Genomic DNA, 27,010 nt, shown 5'->3' with positions numbered 1-27,010 from the left:
ATGATGAAATCTCTATGTTAATTTCAAGTACTGTAAATCTCAATAGATAGAACCCACTTAAGAATAATTTAAGGAAATGAAAGTGGTCCTGAGGTCAAAAGTTTGAGAACTGCGGGTCTCGTGTCCTATGATACTGTGGTGCTTGAGTGGAAACACAGGTGGTTTTGGTGAAGAACCTTGGAAAACCGATTGGGTGAGCTGTCACCAAACACTGAGTCAGAGAGAAGACTGAGTTACCTGTTTTTAGGTGAATGTTAACTGGAAAGTAGGTTCAACTGAAAGACTGACATTGGAAGGAAATAGCCTGAGGGATTTATTTCAACTTCAATATTGTAAATAATTTTAGAATTTGATGTCAGAATTTGGCATCGGCTCAAAAGCCCTGCAGGTGGTTCTGCTGTGTGAGGAGCTCGACCCCAGACCGCTGTGTTACTAGCAGCGTCTGTCAGTCCCACCATCACTAGTGGGGTGTAGACCTCCGAGCTGAATGTCAAGTCGGAGATCAGAGGTGCTACAGATGGCTTTACTGTCCTAAGGGGTTGTTTCCAGTAGTTTCTGAGGGAGAGAAGGCTGTTAGGACCAGCCCGCGACTGAAAAGCTGCCTAGGAAGATACAGTGCGCCCTCCTGATCTGCGGGTTCTGCAGCAGAGGATTCAGCCATCCGTGGATCGGAAGTATTTAAAAAGTCGTGCTTTCGTCGTCGTGGGCTGTGTGATCAGGCCTACCATGCTGCGTCGGTACCGAGCAGGTGCAGACTTTACCTGTCGTCATGCCCTAAACAACCTACTGCAACGATGCTGACATAGCATTTATCACGTACCAGGTGTCATCAGTAACCTGCGGGTGATTTCAAGTACCCAGGAGGGTGTGCGTGGGTTACCTGCCAGCAGCACCCGTTTAATAGAAGGACGTGAGCATCTGTGGACATTGGTCCCGATACCGAGGGACAAGTGTAAGACAGGAGACCGGAAAGCTGTGGCTGAGCTGGGGGCAGAGGAGGAGGGCGTGAGCCTGGCCGGTCCAGAGCTCCGGCAGCTCAGACCCCTGGGCGGGGTGTCACTCATGCTGCTGCTCGGAAGCAGAGCATGTTGGCTGGCTCAGTCGAGCTTACTGGGGGCCAGTGGGGGGACAAAGGTGAAGAAGCGTGCCTCTCAGACCAGGAAGGTCTCTGTCGCGGGACTTGGCGTGGGCAGTGCTGGGACACAAGCCACGTGTCTGCAGAGGCAGCACCCTGTGCTGGCCCTGCTCTGCCTCAGCGCCTCTCCCTGGGCGGGACTGCGGGCTGGTGGCAGTGCTCTGCATGGAAGGGACAGTGAAACGGGCTGGTGGCAGTGCTCTGCATGGAAGGGACCGTGCAGTTGCTTCTGAGGGCAGGCGGGTGCACGCAGGCGTGCTGATAGCTGTGGATCCCTTCAGTTCCTAGGTCGTCCTGAGGAAACAGGTTAAACGTCAGGGTGGGTGTCATGCAGGAGACCCTGCTCGCTGCGCCATTTGTCGTGCGGGACGGCCTGCGGGGTCTCTGCTCCCGCTCCCCATACAAGAACGCAGGACATGGTGAGGCCAAAAAGGAACACCCACGGAGCCATAGGTAGGGGAGTCATACCACTATATTCTCTCTGGCGGCACTATACTCTCACTGGAGGCTGGATCCACACTGTCCGCAAACCGCCATCCACGCTTGCCAGCCCAGCCGCCATCTTCTTGCTAGCCCCCATTCTTCCTCTTTCTTCTCTGCTAGCATAGCCACAGCAGTTATATTGTGGCCAATGGCTCACTGGTTACAGCTGACGGCCAACTAGCCACAGCTGATGGCCATGCAATCACAGTTGGCCATTTACTACCTGAGCCAGCACCTGTCTATGTGAGGCCGAGAGCCTGGAAACTACTCTCTGGGGCTCCGCCCCCACACTCCACCCCTACAGGCTCTCGCCTCACACTGCCCGCGACAAGCGTCTTCCGCGAGGGGACCTGTGCGAGGAGCCTGGGGGTGAATGCAATATCCTGGACACAGCCAGGCTCTCTGGGCACAGCCAGGGTTTCTCAGGGCACCACCAGTGCTTCTGGGCACTGCCAGACTTCCTGGACTTCTTAGGGTACCACCTGTCTTCCCGGACACAGCCAGGGTTTCTCAGGGCACCACCAGTACTCCTGGGCACAGCCAGACTTCCTGGACTTCTTAGGGTACCACTAGTTTCCCCGGGCACAGCTAGGATTTCTCAGGGCACTGCCACTTTCTCTGGGAACAGCCACACTTCCTGGACACAGCCAGGGCTTTCAGGGCACTGCCACTCTCTGTGGGCACAGCCACACTTCCTGGACACAGCCAGGGCTCTCAGGGCACTGCCACTCTCTCTGGGAACAGCCCGACTTCCTGGGCACAGCCAGGGTATCTTCAGGGCTCAGCCAGACTTCCTGGACTCAGCCAGGGCTCTCAGGGCACTGCCACTCTCTCTGGGAACAGCCCGACTTCCTGGGCACAGCCAGGGCATCTTCAGGGCTCAGCCAGACTTCCTGGACTCAGCCAGGGCTCTCAGGGCACTGCCACTCTCTCTGTGCCTCTCAGGGTACCCTGCTGGAACAACAGCGACTCACAATCAAGGTGCTTACATATTCTCAATGGCGGCCAGTCAAGAGACAAAAGCAAATATCCCCCAGTTCCACTAACAACAGTTCCCAAACAAACAGTCAAGCGGTCCATTAAATTAGGGATGGAAGGCAATTCCCCATAGTCCATAGTCATTCACCAGGGCTGTCCTGGGGGTGAGGGACGACCTTGACCTCACCCTCATCTCCCATGGAGGACTCAGCAAGCACTACCTCCTGGGACTATAAGTCCTGCATCCGGGCTGCCTGAGCAGGAACTTCCCCGCCCACAGGGCTGCAACGACCTTCGCTTTCTCCGGCCTGTGCTGGTTGGGGAACCGTCCACATCTTTCCACCTCTCCACGGGGCTCCATCTCTCCAGCAGCTGCATGGCTTTTCCTGTGCTGGTGGGAGAACCGTCCACATCCTCCCACCCCTCCACGGGGGTCCAGCTCTCCGGCAGCTGCTCCTCCTGGTCTTCCAGAGACTCAGTGTTCATACACACAAACTGCTCCACCATCTTTTGGAGAGCTTTGGCCGGCACCATACCCTGCTCGCTGCGCCATTTGTCGTGCAGGAGACCCTGCTCGCTGCGCCATTTGTCGTGCGGGATGGCCTGCGGGGTCTCTGCTCCCGCTCCCCATACAAGAACGCAGGACATGGTGAGGCCAAAAAGGAACACCCACGGAGCCATAGGTAGGGGAGTCATACCACTATATTCTCTCTGGCGGCACTATACTCTCACTGGAGGCTGGATCCACACTGTCCGCAAACCGCCATCCACGCTTGCCAGCCCAGCCGCCATCTTCTTGCTAGCCCCCATTCTTCCTCTTTCTTCTCTGCTAGCATAGCCACAGCAGTTATATTGTGGCCAATGGCTCACTGGTTACAGCTGACGGCCAACTAGCCACAGCTGATGGCCATGCAATCACAGTTGGCCATTTACTACCTGAGCCAGGCACCTGTCTATGTGAGGCCGAGAGCCTGGAAACTACTCTCTGGGGCTCCGCCCCCACAGTGGGTTTCTAACTCATTATGTACAGTGTGTTAAACATGATTGAACCTTTCCAAAAAGCCAGGAACGGCAGCCCTTAGGGCATCGTTGCCCTTGGAATATTAGTGATCCCAGTGTCCTGCCGGGGTCACAAGCGCCTGCAGGGGCAACACTGCTGCTGTCTGTGTGGGTCTTGCCCCTGTTCCTTGGGGGTAGAAAGGAAGTCAGAAACCTGCTTCTTTCCCATTGTGACAAGCTGCACGTGCTTGTGTCTCTCTGGAAACTGGGTGCCAGTGAGGGCACTGTTAGTGACCAGCAGGAAGAGGCGTGTGTGGTTGAGACCCGGCCGGATGGAGGGGAGGGAGGGCAGAGGGAACGTGGCTTACGTGTAAGTGCCATCGTCACCTCTTGCTGGTTAAGTCACTCACAGGAGTCTCCAGAAAGAAAGAACAATGGAAATGTGGGAAATGATGTGGGCTTGTTAGCCCTCGGTGAGTTGGGAGCATGCCTGCCTGGGGGCTGATTTTCTGACGCCCTCAAAGGTGTGGAGTAGGTGGTCTGGGCCTGTGTGGGTACCCTCTGACACCTCCGTTTCCTTCATGTTTGGATATTGTCCTCGGTTTGTGGCCCGTATTCGAATTGTGCTGTAAGGTGCAGAGCTGTGGCAGGTGACGGTAACGACAAGCTAGCAGGTCTTTTAATAGCACAGCTCCCAGAAACAGAATCACCTGTTTCATAGCCAGATCGTGCCGACGATTGCTCCGGAGGGTTCTGAATGGCTGGTAGGACACTGGACAGGCACTGAAGTGCTCCTCACCCCCCGCCGTGAGCCATGACTGGCCGAGAACAAACCCCCACTTCAGAACCGCTGCTGGGACTGGGCCGGAATCATCCGTCACCGTACATTAACCTCAGGTTGCATCAGAATGAAGGATGGCCAAGCCCGAATCTTCTCCTTGATTCTGGGAAACTTAGTCATTTGTTCTCTGAGTCAGCTTCACGGCGGGTAATGTCACATCACATTCTTTTGGGGCCGGGCCAGGAACCAGCATGCTTGCCAGCTCTTCGGCGATGAGCTCATCAGCCTCTCGGCTCTCACATTCCTGGCCAGGAGCTGCCCTGGAATTAATGCTGTCACTGCAGCAGCCCTGAGCCCTCACCAAGATTGCCCTTTCTTTTCCTGTGTCTGTCATGTGCTGGCCCTTGCTGTCACCAGGCGAAGCCTAAACCTTCTCCTTCAGGAAGTCTTCCCAGGCTGAGGCTCTGAGATGTGATGCTAGGAATTCAGCCCAACCCACTGTTGCCTGAAGAGCCTTGTCCCGCGGACTGCTGAGGATGTAAACACAGGTGAGCGACGGCCCTGCCCCCAAGGAGCAGGGAGCCCCCAGTGGAGGGGACAAGGCAGGAACACCTTAAAGTGTGTGCAGCGGGCATCCGAGAAGAGCAGAGGGAGGGCACGGAGCTCCGCAGAGGGACAGAGGAGGCCCGCAGAGGACGGGAGCTTCAGCTTGCCCTTGGATTCTGTGCAGTGGGGCTGGCACGGAGTAAGTGTGTCTGAAAAATACGATCGACTAGGTTTCCCGTCACCAACAAGGATGTGTTCGGGGGAAAAAGAAAGGGTTGCAGCCCAGTGCGTGCACACATGGCAAGCACACTGGCCAGGATGGAGGGGTATTGATGGAAGAGGAGAGGAAGTTAGAACCACAGAGCTTTATTACGCGCAGAGTTCTTCCCGCAGCGCTCTCCCCGTTACCCAGAGGCGAGACTCGCCCAAGTCTCGCCCCCCACAGACCCTCTGACCAACTGTGTTTGCTCAGGTCCCAGCCGGTCTGTATGGGTGTGCGATGGGAATGGCTGTTGTCCTTTGTTTTCTAAGTAGTCAAATAGAAAAAAGGTCGTCTCCACATCTCCCAGGTGAGGCGACAGGCTCAGATGCTTGGGAGGCAGTGTGTGGGGAAGGCAGCCAGGCGACGTGGGTCCCTGGTGGTGGGTACACGATGACCAAAATGTCTGAGCCTGGTGACGTCCACTCTGCCTCCTGTGGCCACAGGACGGAGGGAACAGCTGTCGTTCATGGAAATCAGTAGTACATGTCTGATTAAAAACGAGGCATGGCTGCATTTCTGTCTGACGAGGAAGACACTGCAAGTAGGGCTTTTTAGAGTGTTTAGTGTGACAAAGGGAAAAAGTTAAAAAATCAATAGGGTGTTTTCAATGAGTTTGTGCCAGAGCAGGAGTTAAAGAGATGTTGAGAGGAGTTTTGATTTATAGCAGTCGGACTGTGACTGACCTTCACCAAGACAGGCCTCGGAGGGCATGGGAGGAGCCCTCAGTTTGAGGGGGTGTCCAGAGCCCTGCAGGAGGGCCTGGGGTTACCAGAGAGCCCCCGTGAGTGCAGCAGCCCTGCTCTTGAACTTCCGCTTTCCTCGGAAAGGGCTTCAGGCCTGGCCCACCACAGCGATCCGGCCCTTCCTCTTCCAGCTTTGCTTACAGCCCACGTGGCTGGTTCTGTTCCAGTGCTCACCTGTAGCCCCAGGTGCCTGCTGCTCCAGCTGTTCTCCCCACATGGGCACTTGGGACGTTTCCAGCTCGGGGCTCCTCAGATGAAGCTGCTCTGACTTTGGACCCTGCTGTCCTTTGGCTGACATGTACACACATTTCTCCACGTACCCAGGGAGGAATGGCGTCACAGGCCTGCTGTGTGCTTGCTTTAAGCACATAATTGCCAGACAGTTTTTAACGTGGTTGACCCAGTTTGCAAATTACCCAACAAATGCACGAGAACTGAGTTTCTCTTATTGTCGCCAGCACTTGCTGGTTTCTGTCTTTTTCATGTTTGCCTTTCTTGAGGTTGTGTGGTCGTATTGTATTGTGGTTTTAATGTGCATTTTACTGGTACTGTGTGTTTTCCCACACCAGCAAGCAATTCGCCGACACCGGTAGGATCTTGGTTCTGACACCAGCTTCCTGGGGTGAGCTCAGATCCAGATCCCACAGGCTAAGGGCTCAGTCCCACAAGACTGCCCCCCCACCCCAATTCAGATGCCATCCGCAAGTCCAGGTGGTCCCCTGTGCTTCTGACAGACTGCCTATAAATTGGATGGTCCCAGAGCCCCCCTCTTTGGGTTCAGTTAATTTGCTGGAGTGGCTCACAGAACCCAGAGAAACATTTACGTACATTTACCAGTTTATTAGAGAGGAGAACATACAGGACATTGATGAACAGCCAGATGGAAGAGATGCACAGGGCGAGGGATGTGGGAAGGGGTGTGGGAAGGGGTGTGAAGCTTCCGCGTGCTCTGGGTGCACCAGTCTCCCTGAATCTCCAAGTGTTCACCCACGTGGAAGCTCCACAAAGCTGGTCCCTTTGGGTGGTGGTGGGGGGCTGCATTACCTAGGCGTGATTGATTACATCATTGGCTATTGGTGATTGAACTCAAACTCCACCCCTTCCCCTCCCCAGAGGTCTGGGGGTGGGACTGAGGGTCCAACCCTCTAATCACGGGTGGTTCCCCAGTGACTCGCCCTACCCTGAGGTGACCTAGGGCCTTTCCCAAGTCACATCAGGAAATCCCAAGGCTTTTAGGATCCCTGTGCCTGGAAAAGGCAGTGGCTTGAGGTTTGCTTCAAGTGTACAAATCTTGGACATACTTGGTTAAATTTATCCTCTCAAATGTTTCATGTTTTTCGATGCTGTTATAAATAGTAGTTTTAAAAGATTTTTCATTTTTAATTGTTAGCTAGTGTAGTTTGTTTTTGTATATTGAACTTATATCCTCAATTTAGCTGACGTCATTTATTAGTTTTAATAACCTTTGCCCCCATGATCTTGTCATCTGCAAATATAGTTTTACTCCTTTCTAATATGTGTGCCTTTTAAAATTTTTTCCACCTTATTGTCTAGAACCTCTCTAGTATACTAGTGAGTAGAAGTGGTGAGACTGAGTCTTCTTGCCCTGTTCTTTATCTTGTGGGCAAGGCATTCAGTCATCCACCATTAATTGTATGTTAACTGCAGGTTTTTCATAGATCCTTTTATCAGCTTGAGGAAATTCCCTTCTTTCTCTTGTTTCCTAATTTTTTTTTAAATCATGAATATGTACTGAATTTTGTCAAGTGCTTTTCCTATATTTATTGAGACCACCATAGGTTATTTTTCCTTTGTTTTGTTAATTTTTTGAATTGCATTTATTGATTTGAATGTGAAACCAATCTTGCACTCCTCAGGCTGAACTCTGCTTGGTCCTGATGGGTGTTTTTACCTATTTACCTGTCTATCCATCTATCTGTCTGCCTGCCTACCTAGTACCTGCCTATCTTCTATCTTCCTGACTTGGAGTTCCTGATACTTTTGAAAGGACTGTTATTTATATCTAGGATCATGAGGGAAGTTATTCAGTCATTTTCTCCTTGTATCTTTGCTTTGGTTTTGTGATGGAATAAAGCTGGTTGCATTAAATGTACTGGACAGTGTTCCCTCCTCTAGTTTCTGAAAGAATTTGTGTCAGATTGCATTATATTTTTCTTAAATTTTTGATAGAATTCATCCAGGCCCCAAGTTTTCTTTATGGGAAGATTTTAAATTAAGAATTTAGCTTTTTAACGCTTTTCAGATTTTTGTGTTCTGAGTCAATTTTAGTGATTTGTGTTTTGTAAGGTATTGATTTTTTCTTGTTATCAAGTTCAGTGACATAAGGTTTCTCTTTATATTGATTGTTACCCTTATCGTTATTGTGTGATTTATAATGATGTCTGTTTTTTTACTATGGAGATTTGTAACATATTTTTTCTCTTTTTTTGATCAATCTAGCTAGCGGTTAATCAATTTTATTGACTTTTCAAATATATATAGATTTTACTTTCAATCTATAGATTTTCTTTCTCTTTTCTTTTTTTTTTTTTTTTTTGGTCCTTTCTTTTTACTGATTTTTATTCTTTATTGTTTTCCTTCTACTTATTTAGGATATACTTTGCTGGTCTTTTTCTAGCACCTTAAGGTAAAAGCGGATTGATTTTGTTTTTGTTTTTTCATTATTGATATTAGCATTTAGACCTATAAATTTCCCTCTGAACACTGGTTTAGCTCTATGCCACATATATTTAAACCTTTTTTGTGTGTGAAATAATTACAGACCCATAGGGAGTTGCAAAAATGTAGAAAATCCCAAGGAATCTATAAAAACAAAAATAAACTGGAATTAAGTGAGTTTAGCAAAGTTGCACAATTCAAAATAAACACAAAAATTAGTTTTATTTTTGCAGATTAAAAATACCATACAATCCCCAAAAAATTAGCACACAAGCATGTAGGTGTAAATCTAATAAAATATTTATAGGACTTTTATGCTCAAAACTACAAAATCCTGATGAGAGAAATCAAAGTAGATCTAAATAAATGGAAAGACATACCATGTTCAGGGATTAGAAAATTCAACAGTAAAGATGTCGCTTCTCCCCAAATTATTATACCAGGTTAATGCAATTTCTGTTAAAAGCACAGCAAAAACTTTTATAGGTGTAAACAAGCCGATTCTAAAATAAATATGGAAAACAAAGGAACCAGAATAGTTAAAACAATTTTGAAAAGGAAGAATAAAGGGAGAGGAATCAGTGTGCCTAGTTTTAAGATTTTATATCCACAGTAATAAGACTGTGGTATTGTCAGAAGGGTAGACACAGTAGAGGGAACAGTGTAGGGAACCTAGTATGGAAAGTGTGGGGATTCGCAGCAATATGCCCAAATGATTTTTGAGAAATTATCTTCTCAAATGATTTTGAGAATTGCAAAAGCAATTCAGTGGTGGAAAGTTAGCCTTTCTAGCAAATGGTCCTGGAGTAGTCAGACATCCATGGGCAAGAAATGAGCCTTAATCTGCCTTGCACCTGATAGAAAAATGAACTCAAAGTGATCACAAATTCAAATCTACTTAGAGAGAATAAATGTTTCAGGGCAAAGGCTGGACAAAGTTCTTAGACTTTACACCAAACAACAACGTAAGAGGAAAACTAATAATTTGCACTTCATCATTATTAGAAACTTTTTCTCAAGAACCCGTTAAGACGATGAAAAGAAAAGCTACAGACTGGGAGAAATAGTTTGCAAATCACATGTCTAATTAAAGACTGGTAATGAAAATACACAAAGAACCATCAAAACTAAAAAAAAACCAAAAAAACACAAGTGGCCGGATGGCTCAGTTGGTTAGAGCGCGAGCTCTCAACAACAGGATCGCGGGTTCAATTCCCACATGGGATGGTGGGCTGTGCCCCCTGCAACTAAAGATTGAAAACGGCGACTGGACTTGGAGCTGAGCTGCGCCCTCGACAATCAGATTGAAGAACAACAGCTGGAAGCTGATGGGCGCTGGAGAAACACACTGTTCCCCAATATTCCCCAATAAAATGTATTAAAAAAACAAAACAAAACAATTCAACTGGAAACTGCACAAAGACATGAAGAGACATTTCATTGAAAAGAAGCTACAGATGGTGGATAAATTCATGAAAAGGTACTCAGCATCATTGCCGCTTAGGGAGTGCCAATGAAAACCACAATGAGATGGCACTGCACCCATGGCAGTATGGCTGTGACGAAAAACTAGTGACACCAGCAAAGGCTGGCAGGGTGCACGGGTGGGCTGTCACATGTGGGGGATGCAAAATGCAGTGGCCACTCTGGAACCGACTTGCCAGATTCTTACAGAATTGGACTTGTAGCTGTACACCACCCAGCAATGTGACCTGGGAGTTCATCGCGGAGAAATGGAAACTGTTCACACAGACGCTGTTCAGGATGTCCATTGGGGGTTTATATGAAACAGCCCTAAACTGGGAACAGCCCAGATACTCCTCAGTGGCCGGACAGCTGGGGAGCTGTGGCCCCCCCATGGCGTGGGACACTGCGTGGTGACAGGAAGGAACACACTACTGACACACGCAGCAACCAACCGGGGTCAGGCTCTGGGGAATCAGCCGAGTGACAAAAGCCAGTCCCCGAAGGCTACACATGGGGTGGCCATTATGTGACATTGTTGAAAGGAGGAAATGACAGGAACGGAGGACAGGTGAGTGGTTGCTGGGCTTAAGGGGTGTGGTTGTGGTGGAGGGAGAGGCCCGCGGGTCCTTGTTGGGTGGAGAGACCTGTGCTCAGTGTCTGGTGGGGTAACGTGCTGTACGTTTGCAAGATGCCGCCGTCGGGGAAACGTGGGTGATCGCTGTCTTTTCACAGCTGTGTGTGTATCTACAGTTATGTCCAAATCAAAAGTTTACTTAAAAATACACCGATCGGCCGTCCTTCCGCCCAGAAGCGTCAGGGTCTCCCGTTACCCTCCTGCTTCCAGGCTGCGAGCTGCACACGACTCACCCCTGCCGCTCGCCCCGGCTGACCTAACCACATCAGCATCCTAGCTCCTCCAACACCGAGCACATCTTCCAAACTGCACCTCATTTCACTGGCCCTTTTACTTTGGTTTCCAGGAAACTCAGGTTTTGAGACCGACAGTTTTTAATTCCAATTGATGGGCACCCACCAGTACCAGGCCCATTCTAGCCGCTTGGGTGATGTGAGTGGATAAAGCAGGTAGAGACCCTGCCAGGGGGCCTTCCAGCCTGTTGGGGAGACAGGCAGCACGAACAGGAAGTGTGATAAAGGAGCAGCTTGTGATGGCGGGTGTGCAGGGTAGGCGGTGGGAGCGCTGGGCACGGGAGGCGGGCTGCCCTCATTGAGCAGGTGCCATCTGACGACAGACGTGGAGCCGGTGAGGGCGTTAGATGCGTGGCTACCTGGGGAGGACCGTCGGGCGGGGGGGGGGGGAAAGCGGGGAGGCTCGTGCAGTGGAACCTCCTGGAGGTGCTGGCGCCTGGGCCGGGGGCAAATAGTGGGCAGGGATAGGCTGAGCCTGTCTTGGGCTTTGGAGGTTGGGAGAGAATTTGACTTTTACTCTGCAGGAAACAGGGAGCCATTGCAGGGTTTTGAGAAGAACAGTGACATGAGTGGACTTAGGCTGACACAGGACGACTCTGCCCGCTCTTTGGGGTCGAGGACAGAAGGAGGAGCCTGTTAGGCGGTCATCTCGTTAACCTGGAAAGCGTGGCGGGCTGTGCCGTGGCTGGGCGCCCTCAGGAACATAGACGTGGGTCGGGGGAAGCAGAGTCGTCGCGGGTGATGCCTGGCCTGGCGGCCTGGATGGTGGCATGTGGTGCTCGGGTGGGATGGGGCAGCCCTCAGCGCCCAGCATGGGTGTCACCCTGGAGGCAGGAGCAGGTGCCTGCGCTTGAATCGGGATGGGGAGCGAGGACTAGGACCTGGAGATGGAGGTTCGGGACGCTGTGCATTTAGGGGGGTGGGCAGGTCTTCTGAAAGGGGTACAGACGCACGAGGACTCAGCACTGAAGCTGGGCCCTCCCATGTCGTGGGGCCAGGAGAAGACACGCTGCCATAGGAGGGGCTCGTGGCTGGGGGAGGGGCAGGCAGAGCCCTCCTGGAGTAAGAGGAGGAGGCAGCCATGATCATTCACTTGTTTTCCTGCAAAACAAAGTGTGGGCACGTGGTGGTGGTTGGCGGGGGAAGCGGGACCAAGAGCAGGAGCTCTTAAAATGCAGGACGTACTGGCTGCTATGAGCTGTGCTCAGCCAGCTGGCTGCGACCCGGGGCGCAGTGACTCCTCCCGCCTGCACTTCCTCCACACAGGCGCCCAGAGGGGCTGGGGGGAGAGCTGTCTGCAGCCCACGAGGTAATCGGATACGGGGAGAAGGTAGACATGGAGACATAAAGCACTGTCTAAATGAAGGGCAGTCGTATTTAAAGTAATTTGAAGATTGACAGGAAATTCATAAAGGGAATATGGACTTCCATTTACCACTGTGGGAGATGGCCGTGTCCACAGCGTCCTGACCTCTGGAAGAGCAGACGTGGCTGCTGGCAGAGTGCCAAAACATGGAAATGCGAAATGCAATTGAATAATCTCTCCTAAATCAATTCTGTGAGGCAGCTGACCCAGGGGGGATGAGATGCGGGGCAGGCCCAACGCGGAGGGCTCCCGTTTGCTGCGTGTATCACGACAGTTGATTGGGGGACAACCACATGCTGCTTCCCTTGGTTTCTGGGGGCCTGTGTGGCGCTCTTCAGCCAGCCTCCGCCAGGCCGTGTTAGGGAAACATGTCTCTGGTGTTGGCTGGAGGGGGCTGTGGCAGGCCCAGCAGGAAGGTCCCTGCCAACCCCCCATTGGCACCTGGGGCTGCCGTCTGCGCAGCCCGGGTCTACACTTTGCATCCCAAGTGTGAACCATTCCCGTGTCTTTGTCCCTCCCAGGACCAGCCAGTGCTGTGGCTGACCGTGGGCCCAGCACGGACGTTGCCTGAGTCCCACGAATGTCTTCAACTTGGGGCTCACTTTTGCTTGGCAAGGTTCTCTGAGGGCATCTTGGACTTTGCAATGGCACAGCAGGACGCATCCTGGGGGCATGGGGTAAGTGACCACCAGGGCCTCACCACCCAGGTGCCCGCGGAGACTTGTCCTGAGCTCCCCCGGCTGGCTGGTCCCCTTGTGCATGTAGAGACAGGAGCCTGTCCTGCGCCTGAGGGAGCTTGGCACTTGGTGGCTGTGCTTTTTCCTGAGATTCCTAGGATGACTGAGGATGTTTCCTCTGGCTGCACCTTTTCAAGGCATTTCAGGTCTTTTTTGGCTATGAGGTTGGCAGAGGAAGTGCCCGCCAGTGTGGACCCACGCTGGGGACATCTGGGCACCTATGGTGCCACAAGTCAGGAGTCTGAACATGTTTTCTGCAAAGGTCCACATAGTAAATATTGTAGGTACGTGGGCAAACATGACCTCTCTCATACATACATATTTTTTCTCAACCCTTTAAAATCACAAAAACCGTTCTTAGCTCACGGACCTGTGAAAACCGCTGTTGTGCCCTGACCCCTGTACTAGCCTGGGAGGCAGGAGTGAGATGTTGTCTGGGCTGTAGGTTCAGCAGTTTGGTCCGCTTAGAGGTGGGAGAGGACAGAGGGCGTCTAGTGTTGGGACGGACTCGCTTTTGTGCGCGTGCGCTTATGTCGTGGGAGCGCCAGCCAGTCTTGGAAAGGACCTTCGTCTTCTTAGACTTCCACCACTCAGGACCCCTAGTCTCCAAGCGGTCCCTTGCGCCATCACTTAGCAGTGCTGTGGTTTAGAAAATACCCCCGTAGCTGCAGAGCGCCGGTGGTGATGAGCCCTGGACCCTGTAGCCCCTTCTCCTGGAGCTGCCCTGCTCCACCCCGACTGCACTTGAGAGTCACCTGGGGCTTTTGGCGAGCAGCTGTGCCAGGTCCCCAGGCTGCAGTCCAGGGGGCAGGCTGACCCTCTGTGCTATGCTGCCCGGGTCCCAGGTGGGCTGCTTTCTAGCAGCCAGAGCCCAGCTCGCTGGCGTGTGGTAGAGGTCCTTACTGCCACTGGGGCTGCGCTTCCTTTCCCTGCCCACGCCCACTTGCTCCCGCCCCTCCACCCCTCCATGCAGGAAATGCTCCAGGATGAGGAAAGATTTGGGCTTAATCAGCAAGAGCTGGTTCAGTTAACACAGGTCCCAGATGGCACGGGAGCCTTTTCAGCCGCTTAGATGAAGAGGCCCCAGCCGGCTGAGGGAGGTGGCGTGGGGCCGCTGGGCGAGGGCTGAGCTCTCCTGCTTTCCGGGCATGTCAGGAAACGCCAGTGGCTTCCTCTTCTCCTTATTCAGTGAGACTGTTCCAGTTCCTGGTGGCACTTACCTCTAGGAACTGGGTGTTTGCTTCTGTAAAAAGTCAATAGTTATCTCTGCTGACTTTGATCAAACAGTACGAAGTGCTTAGAAGGAGGCTGGTGAGAAGATGGCAGGGAGCCTCGTGGTTCCGAGGCTTGTCAGCACACTTAGTTTTTCTTTTTACAACTCTTATTTCCAGGCCCTCGGAGCCAGTCTCTGTTTACTCTTCATACTGACTGAGTGTGTACACACGTTATTAATAGCAGGATTGGGGAGGAAAGAATGCTTTCTAGTCTGGAATAGTCCCTAACAGAAACCTTGCAATTGAAATGTGTTTGGTCTCTAGGGATCTAGGCCCGTGCTTCTCCAGCTTTAGTGTGCACATGAATTACTGGGATTCTAAAACTGCAGATTCTGACCCAGTAGGAGCGACGCCTGGGACTCTGCATCTCCAATGAGCTCTCTGGCCCTGTTTTGAGAGGCTGTGGGCCATTGCACATGGTCCACCTGCGAGGCATTATCAGGTTGGTCCTAGAGGGCAGTTGGACCATACAGGTTGTATTATTAGGAGCATGGCATACAGATGGTGGAGGTGATAGTCCTGCCTCAGCGTGCTGCATACTTGTTGTTAGGCTTCTGGGGAGGGAGTCAGAGAGTGGGGATGTCGCTGGCATGTGCAGGCAGATCTCCAGTGTCAAGAGCGGGGCACTGACCCACCTGCCCGGCCGCAGTGCTGAGTACTCACTCACCTGTGCTGCCCTGTGACTGCTCATGCAGCCCCGGGAAGCAGGTGACTCACACGTGAGGAGGACACTGAGGTTTAGAAGAGTCACAAGGTCGTTCCAGTGGTAACTGTGTCTAGATCCAGCTCAGACTTTTCTGACTGCCGTGCCAGACCAAAGAAGGCCAGTCCCACTTGGGAAAGGCTGTCCCTGGGAGGAGGCGCCAGCAGTGCCCTGCCCTCCTTCGCCCCTTCCCCACCCCCAGTGCTACGAGTGCGTGCTGTTTGAAAGGCTCAGATTTGGAAAAAGGATTGGACTGGTTCTGTGTGACAGCAGCACACTCAGGATCGCAGTGTCAGGTGAGGGAGGGCATTGGGTTACCGTGAGGGTGGGGGTGAGGGTGGGGCAAGTGGGGATGGGGCTCGGGCTGTGGCAGTGTTCCACGAGGCTGGGACCACCTTGTGGGAGGAGGGGGCAGAGGGAGGGTGGCCAACAAGAGTCCCCAGGCCTGGGCAGTTAGGTTAGATGACTTCTAAAAACCCCTTCCAATTCTCTGGGGAGACTTTGTGACTTTCCAAATCTTCCAGGGACCCAGTTTTTGATCAAGCAGCCTGGGAGGGGAACACCACTGTTTTTGCTGCTTGAGGTTGTGGAGCCATAGAACTTTTGGAAACTGAAACGGTCCTCCTGCTATTCAGGAAATAAAGGGAGAGGGCTCACTCGCAAAACATTGCTTTATCTTGTGGGGAGCCATGGTTACAGGAAAGTCTGAGCTTTGCAGAATGGCTCGGTTTATGCTACCTGTTTCCTCCCCCTGAGGCAATTGTCTCTGCCTGCACCTGAGGGGAGCTTGAGCTTGTAAGCTGCTGAGGAATTTGGTGGGAGCGGCCAGTTCCCAGACACAGAAGGCTGATGCCTATCAGGGCAATTGATAAGATAATTACTTGTGAGTTTCGGTGAATTTTGTATCCTCTATGTGAAAGCTAAAGAATTTACATTTGTTATGTTAATACATACTTGCACGTGCTCAAACTGCTTATATGGGTGCAGTAAAATAAACTTAGTGTCTTCAGGATCACTGAAGTTCCGCGATCGCCATCATATGTGAGAGTGTCTTTTATTCATTCCCACTCCCCCATTCGGGAACCCACCGACTCGTGACGGCTGGCCCGTCGCACTTGGCGCCCAACGTGGGGCTCGAATACGGGGGTAACAGTGAGGAACACCGCGTGGAAAGGGCCCCGGCTCATTAGAGCTGAATCAGTGGATGCACGGTGAGTGAGACACGATCCCCTCGGTTGAATGAATGTGTGAATGATTGATAGTTCCACGACTTTTTGTCACGGAGCTTGATTGGGCCCCAATCCAGAAGGGCACCTGATTGTTTCTTTGTTTGAAAGAAGGACCGAGTTAGGGAAAAGAATGGGTCACGCCAGCAGCAAGGACCTGTATGTTAGAGGACTTAAGAAATTGCTTGCCGCCCATGGCTGTCGGGTGAGCAGAGAACAGTTAGATAAGTTTTTAGAATTTATAAAAGAAGTTTGTCCGTGGTTTCCTGAAGAAGGAACGGTCAGTCTGGGAACCTGGCAGAAAGTGGGAAAACAGTTAAAGGATTTTTACACTGACCACGGGCCTCAGCAGGTTCCGATTGAAACATTTGGACTGTGGACTTTGATCCGAGACTGTTTGAACCTTAAACATGAGGAATGCAAATTAGAGAAAGTGAAACAAGCCGGTGATGAGGAGGGAGAGAGCGCAAAGTTGTTAGAGGGAGTTCTTAAGGTTAATAAAGAGCCTGTTTATCAGGAAACTCCGGTCGAGCACCGGGAAGATTTAAAACCTCAGGATCAGGAAAAATTAGAAGATGAGGGAGCCAAATATGATAGGGACAAAACCCTCCTTTAGTGGCTGTGGCTCGGGAGGACGAGCAACTTGCAGATACTGCACTTTCTCTTGCAGATCAAATAAAAAAGATTCAGGGACAGTTGATAGAACTTAAAGTTGCTGTAGACGGAGGAAATTGTCCTCGGGGTAAAGATCCCCCCATAGTTGATCCCTCTGCACCACCTCCTGAGGAGTCCTGTAGGTGGAGACCTCCGCCGCAGTCCCCGGTTTGGGACATGCCTGCAGAGCCTTCGCCAAGTTATGTTAAGCCAGGATCGGACTCTGTTGTACTATCCCCTCTTCAAATAGCTTGTGAAGAGGCTCACAAGCAAGGGGAATCTACAGAGCAGTTTGGCGTATATCCTATTTTTGAAAGATATGATCAGGCAGGACGTAGGGTTAGGGATTGGAGGCCTTTCCAGTGGAAGCAGATAAAAGAATTGAAAGAGGCTTGTGTGCAGTATGGACCTATTGCCCCTTTTACCATGGCAATTTTGGATGTTCTGTCTACTGAAGCCACCCCTCCAGAGGATTGGAAGCTTATTGCTCATGCTTGCCTTTCCCCAAGGTATGGCAAACAGCCCCACTTTATGTCAAAAGTTTGTTAGTGAAGCAATTGATAACACCAGAAAACAGTTTCCTTCTGTGTATATCATTCATTATATGGATGACATCTTATTGGCTTGTAAGAAAGAAGGAATGTTGTTAGCTTGCTTTGCAGATATGAAAAAGAATCTTCTAGCCTCAGGTCTTATTATTGCACCTGAGAAAGTACAGAGAAGTGAGCCTTATTCTTACTTGGGATTTCAGTTATTTGCTCAGTATTTCACTCCACAAAAAATAGAGCTTAAAAAAGATCATCTTAAATCTCTTAATGATTTTCAGAAACTGTTGGGAGATATTAATTGGCTGCGCCCTTCTTTGGGACTAACTACTGGAGATCTTAAACCACTGTTTGAAATTTTAAAAGGAGATTCTGATCCGACCTCGCCCAGGTCTCTTACTGAGCCTGCACGGAAGGCTCTTTCTAAGGATGAGGAAGCCATTCAGCAACAGCATGTTTCTTTTTTAGATTATTCTAAACCTCTATATGTGTATGTTTTAGACACCAAACATACACCCACAGCAGTGTTGTGGCAAGAAGGGCCACTTAGATGGATACACCTCCATGTGGCTGCACAAAAGAATCTTACACCTTATTATGAATTTGTGGCCAGTTTAATTCAGGAGAGCCGCTTAGAAGCTCGAAAATATTATGGAAAGAAGCCACATTTCATGTAATTAGACATTGTCTTGCTGCATTTGCCATGATTGGAACTCCTAAAAAACTTAAAACAGATAATGGCTCAGGTTATACCAGCAAAAAATTTGCTCTATTTTGCCAGCAATTTTCGATCAATCATGTTACTGGCATTCCTTACAATCCCCAAGGACAAGGGATTGTTGAGCGTACTCATGGTACATTAAAAGTTAATTTGCAAAAAATAAAAAAGGGGGAGTTATATCCCCTGACGCCTCATAATTATTTGTCTCATTCTCTCTTTATTCAAAATTTTTTGACCTTGGATGCCCATGGCAAGAGTGCTGCAGAGCGCTTTTGGCATCCTTCTACTGCCCCACAGGCTTTGGTCAAATGGAAAGACCCACTTACGGGCTCTTGGCAAGGCCCAGATCCAGTCCTCATATGGGGACGAGGACATGTATGTGTTTTTCCACAGGATGCAGAAGGCCCTCGGTGGCTGCCAGAAAGATTGGTGCGACATGTGGACCCTCAGCCCATTGATGATGCTACTGATGCTTTGCCAAGCGGAACCTGACCAGACGTATTGGGCCTATGTACCTGATCCACCAATCCTCCACCCCGCTGTGTGGGACGGTCCTGAGATTCCAGTCTATGTTAATGATACTCAGGCCTTAGGATTGCCCTCTGATGGACACATAAAACAACAACTAGAAAAGAATTTTACTTATAATGGTACAGGAACAGGTTTGCCTATTTGTATTGCAAATAATAGGTCAACATCTTGGTGCTTGCGTAGTTCTCCTGTCACTATGCACATTAATGACTCTTTAGTTGGATGGACTGTTCGTCTTAATATGCTAGGTGATTGGTCAGGAGGACACAGAATAAATCTGCCCATCCCTCCATCACATCCATCTTGCAATAAAAGATTGAAATTAAATATTGAGACTGTCCCATGGAGAGACTGTCCTGGCAATGATCCTGTTCGTTATGACATTCCTGGAACAGGCAGATACATCATTAACTGGTCAAGAAGTAACCAGTCAGGATGGGCTTGAGAACTGATTTCTGGACTTTGGACTTCTGATACACAATATCAGCAAAATTCATTATGGAGGCTTATGGGAGTAATACGTGAAGTTGTTCAAATAGTTGAGTTCTGTAAATCAGGCACTCCCTGCAGTCATGTGAGTGTCTTGAAAGATGGGACTAGAGATTGGACTACTGTTGCTAAGACTGTTAATATATCTGCTTGTGTTCCTTCCCCTTATGCACTGTTGATTGGAAATGTTAATGTACACTTTATAGGAAATCAATTTAGTGTATCCTGTAGTAATTGTTCTTTAGCAAATTGTATTTCTTGGGTACCATTAGGAACTCATGTTATGATACTTAAACAACCATCTTTTGTTATGCTTCCTGTTAATATTTCTGGACCTTGGTATGCTGAAAGAAGTTTGCAGGTTTTTAAAGAAATTGAGTATGCTTTGAGTAGGTTTATTGGGCTTCTGTGTCTGTTTGGTTCTGTGCCTACTCCCCATCCTCATTAGACATCCATCAGCTTGAGCTTAAGGCAAGTCTTAAGACTCTCACCCCTGTGCATTTATGAGGGACGGGTTAGTCAAGGACGGGCAAATACTTGGGAGCCGCTTCAACACCTAAGACAGGGCTTGTATGATAAAATATGAGTACCAATGACGGGTAAGTTGAGGCAGGCGTCCTGGGATGCCTAAGACAGGCGCCGTCACCTCACCATCCTGACTGGATGGATTTTGTTCATATAAAATAAAAAAGGGGGAGATGTGGGGAGCCATGGTTACAGGAAACTCTGAGCTTTGCAGAATGGCTCGGTTTATGCTACCTGTTTCCTCCCCCTGAGGCAATTGTCTCTGCCTGCACCTGAGGGGAGCTTGAGCTTGTAAGCTGCTGAGGAATTTGGTGGGAGCGGCCAGTTCCCAGACACAGAAGGCTGATGCCTATCAGGGCAATTGATAAGATAATTACTTGTGAGTTTCGGTGAATTTTGTATCCTCTATGTGAAAGCTAAAGAATTTACATTTGTTATGTTAATACATACTTGCACGTGCTCAAACTGCTTATATGGGTGCAGTAAAATAAACTTAGTGTCTTCAGGATCACTGAAGTTCCGCGATCGCCATCATATGTGAGAGTGTCTTTTATTCATTCCCACTCCCCATTCGGGAACCCATCGACTCGTGGCGGCTGGCCCTCACAGAGGTTTAGAAGAGTCACAAGGTCGTTCCAGTGGTAACTGTGTCTAGATCCAGCTCAGACTTTTCTGACTGCCGTGCCAGACCAAAGAAGGCCAGTCCCACTTGGGAAAGGCTGTCCCTGGGAGGAGGCGCCAGCAGTGCCCTGTTTGAAAGGCTCAGATTTGGAAAAAGGATTGGACTGGTTCTGTGTGACAGCAGCACACTCAGGATCGCAGTGTCAGGTGAGGGAGGGCATTGGGTTACCGTGAGGGTGGGGGTGAGGGTGGGGCAAGTGGGGATGGGGCTCGGGCTGTGGCAGTGTTCCACGAGGCTGGGACCACCTTGTGGGAGGAGGGGGCAGAGGGAGGGTGGCCAACAAGAGTCCCCAGGCCTGGGCAGTTAGGTTAGATGACTTCTAAAAACCCCTTCCAATTCTCTGGGGAGACTTTGTGACTTTCCAAATCTTCCAGGGACCCAGTTTTTGATCAAGCAGCCTGGGAGGGGAACACCACTGTTTTTGCTGCTTGAGGTTGTGGAGCCATAGAACTTTTGGAAACTGAAACGGTCCTCCTGCTATTCAGGAAATAAAGGGAGAGGGCTCACTCGCAAAACATTGCTTTATCTAAGTAATGTTTCTGTCATGAAGGCAGAAAAATGAAATCGGTGTCTCGTTTAAGTTGGAAAGAGAAAGCCAGCAACTGTGGCTGACGGGCGGGGACGGTTTAATACGGTAAAGGGTTAATCCTTCAAAGGTTCGGCAATACTTTTAGGGAATTAACGTCCAGGATCTAATGGTGTATTGATGACTGAGAGGCATGTGGTTCTGTAAAAGCTTTTAGACCCTGGCTGTGTTTCAAGGGCACAGACTCACGATGACTCCTGATCTTTCTCCATGTAGGAAGAATCTGTTGTTCCCCTGGGAACATTTGCAGTGTTCACAGAACTGTCCACCTGACCAGCGGGCTCTGCTCCATCGCCGGGCAAAGCCCTGGCTGGCAGGCCACCTCGCTGAGCCCTGGCTGTGTGCAGAGGCCAGGGGGCCACAAGCAGGACCTGGCCTGAGGGGACACACTGGCCCAGCCTCATTGCCTGGCTGGCCGGAGTTCAGAGATTGGCCCCCTGCTTACCGTCCACACAGCTGGTGGACAAAGCACTTAGCCTTTCTGGGCCTCAGTTTCCACATCTGGAAAATGGAAATTCTAGTCCGTCTTGCTGAGTTGGTGTGAGGAGAGTGGCCATGCTCACGAAGCACCTAGCGTGTCGTGTCAGAAGGGCTCAGCAAAGGGGGTAGATGGCTGCTGAGGGGTGACCAGCAAGTGTGAAGACATTTTCTCATGTCCAGAACTGGGAGTCTGTCTTCTAGAATATTCAGTTTCCCATGCTGAAATTCAGTGTAAGAATTAGAAATATTGAGGCGAAGCTGACACTTTGTTCTGCTTTTATTATGAAAGCAGATGACACGCCTGAGTCTGCGGGAAAACGCTTTGCCTCTTAGATGCTCCACAAGTTACATGGCGCCCCAGCGGGAGGCCCTGGAGCATTTCCTGTGAATTTGGACCTTCTAGCACGGACACCTTCACTCAGGCTTCTGCAACACTGATGTCCGAAGATACACGACAGTGTTTCTGAACGTGGCAGTGCTCTGAGAAAGGTGCTGTTTACACACTGTGAACAGACCACTGAGAACCTGGTGACTTTGCTTGGTTTTTCCTTTAACTGCTGGTTTTCTTAAAAAATAAGCTTTTTATTTTAGCACAGTTTTAGATTTACAGAATTATTATAAAGATAGTACAGAGAATCTGTGTATACCTCACACCCAATTTAACATTTGTCATAATTAACGGATAGATGTTCATACATTACTATTAACTGAAGTTTATCCTGTAGATTTCCTTAGTGTTTTCCTAATGTTATTTTCCTGTCCCAGAATCCCATCAGGACACCACATGACATTCAGTCATCGCGTCTTTTTAGGCTCTTTGGGTTGTGATAGTTTATTAGACTTCGTTGTTGAGGACCTTGACTGTTTTGAGGACTAGGGGTCAGGTATTTTGTAGCGTGCCCCTCTATAGAAATTTACCTGATGTTTTTCTCATGAACAGACTGGGCGTGTCGGTTGTCGGGAGGGAGGCCACAGAGGTCACGTGCATTCCCATCACACATCAAGGCTCCGTCTCATCACCATGACCGTCCTTGGTGCTGACCGTGGCCCCGGCGGAGAGGAGTCTGTCCAGCCCCTCCACTCCACACCACTCTTTCCCCCGTCCTCTGTGGCCAGAGGTCGCCGTGCACAGCCCACACCTAGGGGGACAGTGTGTCCCACCCAGAGAATGGGGCGGCCAGAGAAGGCACGTGGAGTGTCTGCACGGGAGTTTCCTCTTCTCCCCACGGACTCGCCAGTCATTTATTCACGTCTGTGTGACACGTGGATGTTGATTTTAGACTCGGGGCTGGACCTGCTGCAGCTTCTGTCATGGGAGCGCTTTCAGTTGACTCCTGTAACTCTTTGAGGCACCCCATCAGCCTGGGGTGTTTTGTTTGTGTGTGTTTAGCACTTTCCTACTTCCTGGCCCCACAAGCTGCTCCAGGCTCATTTGCGTATTCCCTGCCCTGTCCCAGAATCAGTCACTTCTCCAAGGAGCCTGGTTCCTCTCATGAAAGAAAGGTGTTCGAGAACGGAAGAAAGTGGGTGCCGGTGTGCGTGTGATTTGCTGTCGGGGTGGTGTTGCTTCCGGGAGCTCTCAGCTGACAGAGCGGGGAGACGTGTGTGTGTGTGTGTGTGTGTGTGTGTGTGTGTGTCAGCCTGTGTCTACACACATCCCTCCGTGCTCCTGTATGCAGCTGTCGGCATCTACACTGAGCTAAGCTGGAGCCACCGCACAGGGACCATCCAGCCTCCTGCCCTTGCTACGTGCAGCCTCCCCTCCCACAGGAGACACCTGGCCCGTCGCCATCCGCTCCCTCAGGTGCTCGGGTCCTGCGTCACAGGCACAGCTCACCTCTCGCACAGTCCCTCTTGCCTTTGCTCTTACAGACTCTGCTCATCTCCGGGTGACTCGGGGCAGCACCCTGTCCCCCCCAACTCCCCATGTTGTGTCCTGCATTTGTAACCCGTTCCACCATTCCATCCGGAGTGTCCCCTGGCGTCTAAGTGACCTTTTAAAAAGTTGCAGACATTAAGCTTTGCTTTTGTGCTTTAACGTTCTATGACTTCTGAGAAATGCTTACTGTGTTACTATCACCATCGCCCTAAAACTCCCTTGGGCTGTACCCTGCCAGCCCCTCCCCGAGCCCAGGTAACCACTGACGTGTTTGCCATCTGCACCTTTTCCAGAATGTCATGCAGCTGGAGTCATACAGCATGCAGCTTTCTCGTTGGCTTCTCGTACTCAGCAGTGTGTATTAAGATTCATTGGGAGATTTTTGTGGCCTGGTAGCTCCTTTCTTTTATTGCTGAGTTCCATTGTGTGAATGTGCCAGTTTATCCGCTCACGTATTGAAGGACATCTTGTCGCTTCCAGTCTTTGGCAGTTATGAATAAAACTGCTGTAAACATTTGTGTGCGGGTTTTTGTTTGGGCATTACGTTTTCAACTCATTTGGGCAAATACCAGGGAGCAAATGCTGGATCATGGTAAGACTTGTTTAGTTTTGTAAGAAGCTGTCAGAGTGGCTGCTCCGTTTTCCATTCCCATTAGAAATGGACGAGAGTGACGTCCTGCTGCCCTGAGCCCGTGTCAGCATTGGGTGTCGTCAGTGTTTTGAATCTAACAGTGCTAGTCAGTGTGTAGTTGTAGCTCGTTTTAACTTGTACTTCCCTAGATTCCCAAATGTTCAACTTTGCTGTGGTTTTCATTTGGCAAGCCGGTTTGGAAGACTGGCCCTCCTGTGTCTCTTTCAAGTCAGCCTTTTCTTTTCCGAATGACTTGTCTCCGAGTCTTCCCTCGACAGCATAAGCACTGGTGTGGGACGCCCCCTGCGTCTTATTAGCTGGAGCTGGTCCCCGGATCTCCATCTATGTGCGGATGGTGACCACACGTTTTTAGTGAGGGTTGCTTCGCTGTCACTTCTGTGTCATCTCCCCGCAGCCCCTGGGCATCTGGGGATAAATGGGTCACTTAGACTTGAGGAAGTTACTCTAGTAGTGGTGTAATTTCAGGTTCAACATGTCCCCACGGGGCTGAAGTTGTCCTTGGCAACCTATTATCTTCTGATAAAGCCGGAGCGCCAGCCCTTCCGCCGCAGTCTGGTCTTCTGGCCTCGGCCTGCGCTCGGCTCTCCGGCTCCACCGCCACCTCTCCTGCTTTTACTCTATGTTCCCATCAGACTGGGCTGAGCTCCTGAGCTGGTTCTTGTTTCCCATCCGTCGGCACTGCCCCTCTGCAGACTCTGTGTAGCCAGTCCTGCCCTCAGGGCCCGGTGCAAACATGCCTGGTCCGGCCTCGCAGCTCGCCCTGGCCAGCCAGGGGGAAGCCGTGTCTCCTGGTGATGACTGGAGCTCACTCGTTTCCCGCACGAGGCAGAGGGGGATGAATCTGCCCTGCCTGGCATTACGGCTGTCGGCACGCAGCTCTCGCCTGAGTGTGGGCCCCTGGAGGCTTTGCCCACCCTGTGGACTCTCTGTTCTGTGTGGGCTCTGGAGGCAGGACCCTGTCGGCGTGCTGCCGTGCCAGCTGTGCCAGGAGGGCCCGCGGGGGGAGGGTCTGCATCACCCCAGTTTGTGGGCTCTGCCTGATGAAGATGGCAGGGAGAGTGACAGTGAAGACGTGCACTTGGGTGGCTCCTCCCCCACCCTGACCTGGCCCGGTCAGCCCCATCCCACAGCTCTCCTGGGGCACAGGTGGAGGTGTGCCCTTCTGAGTTACACGCAGGTTGCTTTCTTCAGGGCCTGCTCTGTCTGCTTCAGTGAGTGGCTCCTCCCACCTGGCCGTCCTGGCTCAGCCTCTGGTTTCTGTTCGCCTCCTGCATGTAGTGGTGGCCTCCTTGTTGGCTTAGGGAAGGGGGCCTGTCACCAGGACAGCTGGGGGTGGGACATGCACAGAGCGCTCGATCAAACTCCAACTGTGTTTGTACTTTGTCTCAGTTTTGGGGGTTTGTTTCTGCCCTTTGCTTTGTCATTTGCCCCAAAGGGCTGATGGTCTCCGCACACAGCCTGGAATGCACTGGACGCTCCTGTGGCCAATGGTGCCTGCTCCTCCCTCGGGGCTCTCATCTCCCCCTCCACCCCCGCCCCCGTCTGCTCTGACGATCCCCACCCTGGGTGGGCCTCTCCCATCAGCGCTAGACAGGTTTGTCTTTTTGCCTATTTGGGCCCTCTAGTCGATGCCAGGCTGACAAGCATCTTGGATGTAACAGGTCCAAAACTGGAGTCTCGAGCTTCCTGTCGAAACTCCATGGCCTAGTTGCTAAGGCCAGCAGCCTCGGAGCTGCGCCCTCCCACTCCTGTCTCAAACCCTGCGCCACCAGCCCTCCAGGAGGTCCTGTGTCTCCGGGCACCCAGCGAGCTGAGGAAGACAGCGGTCTTAAGATTGGACTTAAACAATACAAGATCCGCTCAGCTGTTTTCAGTGATATTATTTGGAAGCGTGTCCGACAAGACATATACAGTAAATATGCCAGGCAGTTAACACATGCAACCAAACTGGCATAGCTCTGTGAATACCAGATGAATGCATAGACACACGAAGCTTTTTGATGTAAAATGTACTTTCTATCTGATGAGAAAATGGTCATGATAAAGATAGTCTAATTCAGAATTTATGTATACATACACAGTATACATAGTATCTAAACCTCAAAATGTATAGAAAAATTGGGTGAGTTACGAGGAGAAATGAACAAATCTGCAGTCATATGGGTTATTTTAATTCCTTTCTCAGGAATTGATAGGTCATATGCAAACATGTAAGTAAAATATACAAGATTTGAACCAGCGCTATCTCTTGGTCATATTAAAAAAAAAATGCAGCTGACTAGGGAATACATACTCTCTTGAAGCACGTGAAACGTTTTCAAAATCTGACCTTGTATTTGGTCACAAAGTCAGTCTCATTCAGACCATGCCCTCTGACCCGGTGAAGTTGAGTGAGAAATCAGCGATAAAAGCACAAAGAAGGAAAGTTTATATATTCGACATAAAAAAAGAAACACCCCACTAAAAATCATTCTAATTAAAGAGGAAGTCACAATGGAAAAACCTAGAACTGACTGACTAACAACGTAAAGTAAGGCTTGTCAATTGTGGTGGTGTTTGAGGGCAAATTTATATACTCGGAGTTAGGTATTTGAAAAGAACAAAGGTTCAAAATTGATCAGGTAAGTCTCCATGTTAAGTTAGGAGAGCAAAAGAAAACAGAAGGAAGGAAATTACAAATGTAATAACAGAAATCTGTGAAACGGGGAAGAGAGAAAATAGAAGTAGTAAAATAAAAGGCTGGTTCTTTGTAAAGAAAAACAACATTGTCAAACCTTTAGTAAGATTGATCAAAGAAAAAAAAGACCTAAACAGTGTTAGCTCTATTTTGTTAAGGATGTGAACAATCGATATTTAAAGAGGACATTTGTCAGTTAAGCTCAAAACCAGATCCTGTCAGTGCTTCGCATGGGTTTTGAAAAGCTGATCCTAAAATGCAGATGAACAGTAAGGGACCAAAA

At 50.2% G+C, this 27,010-nt stretch overlaps 1 protein-coding gene and 1 long non-coding RNA gene across 21 annotated transcripts in view; both read left to right on the top strand.

Annotated features, from left to right (window-relative positions):
• Positions 1-27,010, top strand: part of PCBP3 (poly(rC) binding protein 3) — a 192,979-nt gene that overhangs the window by 21,484 nt on the left and 144,485 nt on the right. For 2 of the 20 annotated variants that reach the window (XM_074321443.1, XM_074321400.1), the window contains exons 1-2: positions 4,665-4,924; positions 12,888-13,043. The exons of 13 other annotated variants lie outside the window; for them this stretch is intronic. The gene's annotated coding sequence lies outside the window, so the exon portion shown is untranslated. Of the gene's footprint in view, positions 1-4,664; positions 4,925-4,952; positions 5,122-12,887; positions 13,044-20,580; positions 20,600-27,010 lie in introns of those variants that run through there. 5 more of the 20 variants (XM_074321370.1, XM_074321563.1, XM_074321464.1 and 2 more) reach the window with 4 other exon arrangements.
• Positions 16,169-20,302, top strand: LOC141569154 (uncharacterized). The gene is made up of 2 exons (XR_012492583.1): positions 16,169-16,291; positions 18,620-20,302. It is a non-coding gene; the product is annotated as an uncharacterized LOC141569154 (long non-coding RNA).

Source organism: Rhinolophus sinicus, linkage group LG01, assembly GCF_036562045.2.
Source record: "Rhinolophus sinicus isolate RSC01 linkage group LG01, ASM3656204v1, whole genome shotgun sequence".
NCBI lineage: Eukaryota > Metazoa > Chordata > Mammalia > Chiroptera > Rhinolophidae > Rhinolophus > Rhinolophus sinicus.
This window is presented reverse-complemented; position numbering and strand designations above follow the sequence as displayed.